This window comes from Sceloporus occidentalis, unplaced genomic scaffold, assembly GCF_023333645.1.
Source record: "Sceloporus occidentalis isolate IW3139 unplaced genomic scaffold, rSceOcc1.0.p SCAF_102, whole genome shotgun sequence".
In the NCBI taxonomy this organism is placed as follows: Eukaryota; Metazoa; Chordata; class Lepidosauria; order Squamata; family Phrynosomatidae; genus Sceloporus; species Sceloporus occidentalis.
The window spans coordinates 3,342,703-3,349,665 of NW_028317082.1; the positions used below are offsets into that span (position 1 = coordinate 3,342,703).

The following is a 6,963-nucleotide window of genomic DNA, read 5'->3' on the forward strand; positions in this document are numbered from 1 at the left end:
TTAACTTGATTTCTGTTAGGAGTTCTACCTCGGGGACTGGGAGTGTCCAATACTGCATCAGGAGCACAATTAAAGTCCCCCATACACAAAAAGGTTCCCTGGGTATATTTCTGAATTTTTTGTAGTGTGCCATTTAAGAAATGGTTCTGTTTATAATTAGGTGCATATATATTCAAAATAGAAAATAATCTCTCGTCTAATTTACACACTATGAAAACATATCTAGCGTGAGAATCCTTCTGCTTATAGATCAACTCAACTTTAATTTTATTTGAGATTAGGATAGCTACACCTCGCTTTTTCCTGCTAGGTAACGATGAATGTTCAAGCACCATATATCTTTTATTGTTCAGTCTGTAGATATCTGCATTTTTCAAATGTGTTTCTTGGACGCAACATATGTCTATATGATGATTATTTATATAATTGAATAGCGAATATCTGTTATGAGGCAGATTTAAACCTTGAACATTCAACAAAATAATCTTAAATAGATCTTCCATGTTTCGGATGGTTATTATAACTAACATAAACCTGATAAGGCTTGACACCCTCACAATCCATACATCCTACATCCACACACAAATAACACAATTTACAAAAATTAATGGAAGCCCAAATACTATCCAAACATCGGAGAAAAAACCCAACATTCTCCCAGGATATAGTAACTCCACCTTTTTGAGGAGCTATACGGGAACTAATCTATATTGAGGAAAGAATAATAAATAGACCAAATGGGTGAGGGGGGGAAAAAAAAACAAAAAAAAACCGAAAAAAAAAAAATAAACAAAAAAAAAAAAACTAGTGTATTTGGCAGTTAATCATATTAATCTTGTCTATGCCAAAATTAATCCTAAGTGATCAATAAAGATATCTTAGGGAAATAAGATCCCGTAAAAATATAAAAGATTTAAGTTATAAGTATAATTATGTGTTAAGTGGCATATATCGTGAAATTAGAAACACCATACTCCAAATGGTAAAATGCTTTATATCTAATTACATTTTTTTTTAAAACTAAGTGTGGATTAAATTATATCATTATTGCATATGTACATACCCTTCAAATCCATTAATTCACCAATACCTGTAGTTTAATAATAGCACAAGTGAATATTCCTCCTACACTCCTTCAAAAACCATATAATATGAGATTACACCTATATAATTTTGTATAAATAACACACACTAAAAAAAAAAAAAAAAATCCCCCCCCAGAAGTCGCGCATCCGCGAGATTATTATTGCAAACCATGTACTACATTTCCTTTAAGCCAACTCCTAGCTTCATCAACCGTTGATAGCTTAACTGGTTGATGCTGAGCGGACATAATAAACAATTTTACTGGGAATCCCCACGAGTATCTAATATTTTGCTCTCTCAAAATCTTGGTCACTTCTTTAAATTCAAATCTCTTTTGTCTAGTAAATAGAGAGAGATCTTGAAAGAACATTAAGTTTTGAAATTTATCTACTTTCGGAACATATTTACTTGTTGCCAATAATATTTTGTATCGTATAAAGAAAGTTGAGAAGCGAATAATTATATCTCTGGGTTTTCCTTCAGCAAGATTCTTTGGTTTTAACGTTCTGTGTACACGTTCAATCATATCGTCTCTATCAACATCACGGATGCCCATATCTAAAAACAATTCTTTCAAATACGTTCTGATAGAGTCCTGCTTAATATCCTCCGAAATGCCATGTATCCTTAAGTTCTTCCTGCGTGTGCGATCCTCGGCGTCATTTAATTTTTGTTCCAGGTTTCTTATGATGTTCTCTTTATGGTTAAGGTCATCTTTAATTGATTTTAACTCTAATTCAAGAAACTCATTCTTTTGCATAATTAGATTGAAACATTCTTGCGTTTTTTTAAATTCACTTTTCCACTCCATGTTCACTTTCATGAGTTCATCTTTAAATGAGTTCAGCTGAGATTCCATACATAATTGCAAATATTCTTTGGTAATCATTTGAGTAGATTGTGCTGCAGGACTTAAAGAGTGTCTTCCAATTTCATCAATAGTGGAATCAGATAAGCACACAGATTCCTCCATTTTCCTATGAACCTGGGGTGAAAATAGCATAGAAATCTTTTTTTCTTTTTTTTGGTCTAGATCTCTTTTCTCTCTTTTTTTTGATTTTGGATCCTCTCTTTTTGACGCCATCGTGTCCTCTTTATTATTGTAAATATCGAAATAAACAAATAAAAAGATTATGACTATATTTTTTTTCTTTTTCTTTTTCTTTTTATTTTTTACTTGTTTTTTCCTCTCCTTTTCCTTTTTTTTTTTTTTTCTTTCTTTTTTTTCTTCTTATAACCACAGTTCAAGTATTGAGTGATAATCAAAATTTTATAAATTCATTAGTGAAGTATGTGTCAAAATTCATTAGTGAAGTATGTGTCAAAATATGAATCAAAATATATGATCCCAAAATCAATAATTTATATATAGACCATGATCCACTAGTTGATTAGAATCACAGAGACAAATCAAATTTCACCTCCTTCCAAGCTTGATTAGATTAAGGTGTCCTATTCCAGCATAATTATAATAATTAATAATTTAAATTAGATTTCAACATGATTAGAAGACGCAAGCCGTATCACGTAGTGGAGATAAACTGGATCAGTTAATTCCATCCAAATCTGAATTCATGTGTATAGATAATGGGTTGATAACATAATTGATAGCATGATTGATAGCATGATTGGTAAAGTTGAATTCATATAAAGGGATCAATTTTCTTACTCCTGTGTAGCTTGATTAAATTATAAAGTCTGTTTTCCAACATGATTAAGTTATAAAGTCTGTTTCCAACATGATTATAGTACTTTCAATATATTAGTATAATCATACATTTTTTCCCTTTTCCTTTTCTTTTTTCAATGGAAATATCCCTAGATCTGTTACCAAATTAGAATGTCCTCCACCATCATGATTGTAATATAGACAGGTTCCAAAAAATAATTCCAATCTTGATCCAAAAATAAATAAATAAATAAATAAATAAATAGAAAGTACTTTTGACGATTTCCAGGAACTCTGAAGATCCCACTCGGACACCTGCCACAGCTCCTCAGGATCAAAAATCTGTAGCGCGTTTCCCCGCCAAATATTAGATTTCTCTCGGTCTCATTCCAGCTTCCAGCATAACGGCAACATAGCCGAGTCCTTCAATATGGAGCATCAATCGGTAGCTGCCACACCTCAGGATGTTCTCCCGGGGTTGCTGCAACCGAAGAACTTCCAAGGAAGCCGGGGGAAGAAACCGTACGCTAGCCACACGCTGAGAGTTCGCAGCAAGATCGTCAGGCATACCGGGGAGGCAGATCGCAGGACGCCATCACCTGAAGTTCATCCCGCACGCTCCAACGCTCCACCCCGTGAGGGTCTCACGTCATCACACCACCGTCCAGTTTTTTTTTATCTTCTTTTTCCAACTATTGTTATGAAGACTTTGGCTCAAAGCGGCTCCATAAGAGTCACAGGCACCCTTGATTTTCTGTTGTACACTTCCTAATCTCTTTCCCCCAAGAAATCTATGTGACAGCTATTGGAAAGTATCTACACCTGGGTCGTTATTTTCACCTCTTTCGGTATGTCTTGTCTCCAAAGTGCGGAATAAGACTCTCGCGTTCCGTCCAGACCTCGTTGCTTAATTGGTAAGGTGTCTGACTTTGGATTGGAAGATTGCGGATTTGAGTTGTCTTGAGGTTGCTGGTGATTTAGATCCCCAGGTTACTGTTCTTTTGAGTCTAGAGATTGTACATTGCTGTCTTATGTTATGAAATCAATGTCTTCTGCAATGTACTCTTTCAACGCTTAAATTCAGTCTTGGATCTCAAAAAATTGTTGAATTAAATGAAGCTCAAAGCACAAAAAAAAGATGACTGTCAGAAGGGGGATTTGATCCCACGCCTCCACATGGAGACTAGAAGACCCTCGCAGAGAGAAGATAGCATTCTTGAGTCTGGAGCCTTAGACCACTCAGCCATCTTGACAAGCTACTGCTGTTAAGAAAGTAGATATTTTTTTACATGGTTTCAAGGCAAGGGACTAGCTCTTAGGGGACCTTTTGCCACTGCATTGGTTTAAAGTGGCTTCATTAGAGTCACAGGGTAAGCAGACTTGAGATCCTGCATGTGAAGGCTAAGATTTCACATGTGTTTTTTGATGTGCCATATGACCACCAAACTTATCGCCCTCTGGGCATGCAGGGTTCTTCTACGTATTGTGCGTTGCCAACACCTTTAATGAAATCAAAGTTGATTGCGATGTACTGTTTCAAACACTTAAAAGCAAACTTTAATTCTTTCTCCAACTATTGTTATGAAGACTTTGGCTCCAAGTGGCTCCATAAGAGTCACAGGGCACCCTTGATTTTCTGTTGGAAATTTCCTAATCTTTTTGCCCAAAGAAATCTATGTGATCATCCTTTGTATAATGTGCCACAGGGCCCACTACTGAAACACATTTCACACTAGAGTAAAATCTGTAAATTGTATTACAGACATTTTTCAGAGACAATTTGTGGATATTGCAACCTAAAACTAAACAAGCACATCAAATGCAGTCAACCACTGGAAAAAAAACACCACTCTAGTGGGACTCGAACCCACAACCTTTGAATATTGGCATTATTTTCGCATCAAAACTTTAATCTTACAAACGGAGCGCTAAACTGCTTCCCATACTTGTGTTAGATAGTTCTATTGTTTCAGATTACCATAATTTCTCACAGACAAATTGTGGATATTTGGAAATACAATTTAATGCTTCAATTAAAATCTGTCAGATTAAGATCTGTCAATAGTATTACAGAAATTTTTCAGAGACAATTTGTGGATATTGCAACTTACAACTAAACAAGAACATCAAATGCAGTCAACCACTGGAAAAATAACAACACTGGTGGGACTCGAACCCACAACCTTTGAATGCCTTGTCAAGTGCTAGAAGTACAATACGCTATCCACTGCGCCAAAGAGCCTCGATACGTAGACAGAAAACGTCATGAAACCACCTATCTGACTCACGCATAATCCTTCGTACATAGATGTTTCAAATGCATTAGTCGTTTCTGTGTCCTATGTTTGTCTGCGTGTTCTTAATTAACATCAGTCAGAGGAAGGACAGTGGTCATAAAAAGCATATTGTGGCATGTGAAGTAAAGGAAATATAGTTATGTTTCTCTATGAGAAACGTATCCACACATTTTTTCGCAAACTTTACATGCAGACCGCGTGGCCTAATGGATAAGGCATCTGACTTCGGATCAGAAGATTGAGGGTTCGAGTCCCTTTGTGGTCGGAGTTGATGGAGGTTTGGTTTTGTTGTTCTTTAGAGTTCTTCCATATCAATGAATGTCAGGCAAGTGGAAACTAAGATTTCAACAGTTTCTTTCCATGTTACGTGTCACCCAAGATTTTTAGTCCCTCTTGGTATGAAAGGCAGACATGTCAAAACTAAGATTTCAAGTGTTTTTTTTTCAATGTGCCATATGATCACCGAATGTAACCCCATCTTGGCCTACACGGTACCTCTACGGATAGTGCGTTGTTGCGAGATTTGATTCAATCAAAGTTGTCTGCAATTTACTCTTTCAAAAACTTTTTTTTTTTTTTTTTTATTAGACCACATCACATACAATATAAAGAAAAACATATATATATAAGCAGAAAGTGCCGATAATAAATATAGCAGCATATGTATACATATATTCATCATTCCACTTATAAATATAGCAGCATATATGTGCAGATATTCATCATTCCACTTACAGAGAATGGAACAAGTTTTTCTACTTTGTATATATAAGTTATTGATGCGTCTAAAATTGCAATATAAAACATATACAACACAATTAGACCGGGATTACAGCAAAACTTCCCAGTCTATACCCCACAACGAGAAAAAGAAGAAAAACAAAAAAAACCCCAAAAAAACCCAAAAAAAACCACAAGAAAAAAAGAATCACCAACAAACCATCCATACAATACATTCAAACTGTCAAGCCAAGTTGATATAATCAGTATGTTTATACGTTATGTTATAAATTTGGGAGAATGTCAGGGTGCCGAGTCAGCCACGGTCTCCAGATGTTATGGAATTTCTGTAAACACTGGTGAGATAGAAAAAAGCCACGTTCCATCAAACATTGATGGCTGATTTGATTCACCACATGATCCAAAGAAATAGATAATGATTGTAGCCATTGTCTAGCTAAAATTATCTTCATGGCTAGCAAGCATTGTACTATAAAAGCCCTTTGGTTAAATCGAAATCCGTTTAAATCAAAATGTAGTAGGGCTCTTCGCATAGTAGGTGCTATGTTTTGATTTAAAGTATCAGAAATGAGCTTAAATATATCTTGCCAAATACTTTGGATCTGTGGGCATTCCCACCAGATATGGGAGAATGATCCTAAAGAAGAACGGCATCTCCAACAGAGAGGGGACGCATTATAATTAAATTTACACTGTTTCACCGGGGTTATATACCATCTCCACATTATCTTGTAATGCAGTTCAATCATGTTGAGGCAATGCGAAATTTTCTTAATTTCAAATAAACTACCAATCCATATATTTAAATCTATCAGACACTTTAAGTCTGATTGCCATGATTTTAATGCAATATGAACAAGGGGAGTTTCTATTTCTTCAAGCAGTATATACCACTTTTTTAGGCTTTTTAGAATAATTTCTGTAGAAAACATATCGCAGATCTTTTGACTCAAAATAGATGAGGACTGCACATACAAATGAGATCTAACATAGAAAGTTATCCTAAAGACATTGAAGGACTCCAGATTGCCGAATTCAAATTCCTCTGAGAGCTGAGAGAACGTTTTTGTTTTATCCTGTATCAAAATATCTATAATCCTTTTATTCCTATAGTTGGTCCAGTTTCTCAAATTTAATTGGGAGATATTATACTGGAGAGTTTCAAGCGGA

The 6,963-nt window shown here is 35.3% G+C and overlaps 1 non-coding gene across 1 annotated transcript; it reads left to right on the top strand.

Moving 5' to 3' along the window:
- The first annotated feature begins 5,244 nt into the window (after positions 1-5,244).
- TRNAR-UCG (transfer RNA arginine (anticodon UCG)) lies at positions 5,245-5,317 on the top strand. The gene has a single exon. It is a non-coding gene; the product is annotated as a tRNA-Arg (tRNA).
- The last annotated feature ends 1,646 nt before the right edge of the window (positions 5,318-6,963 follow it).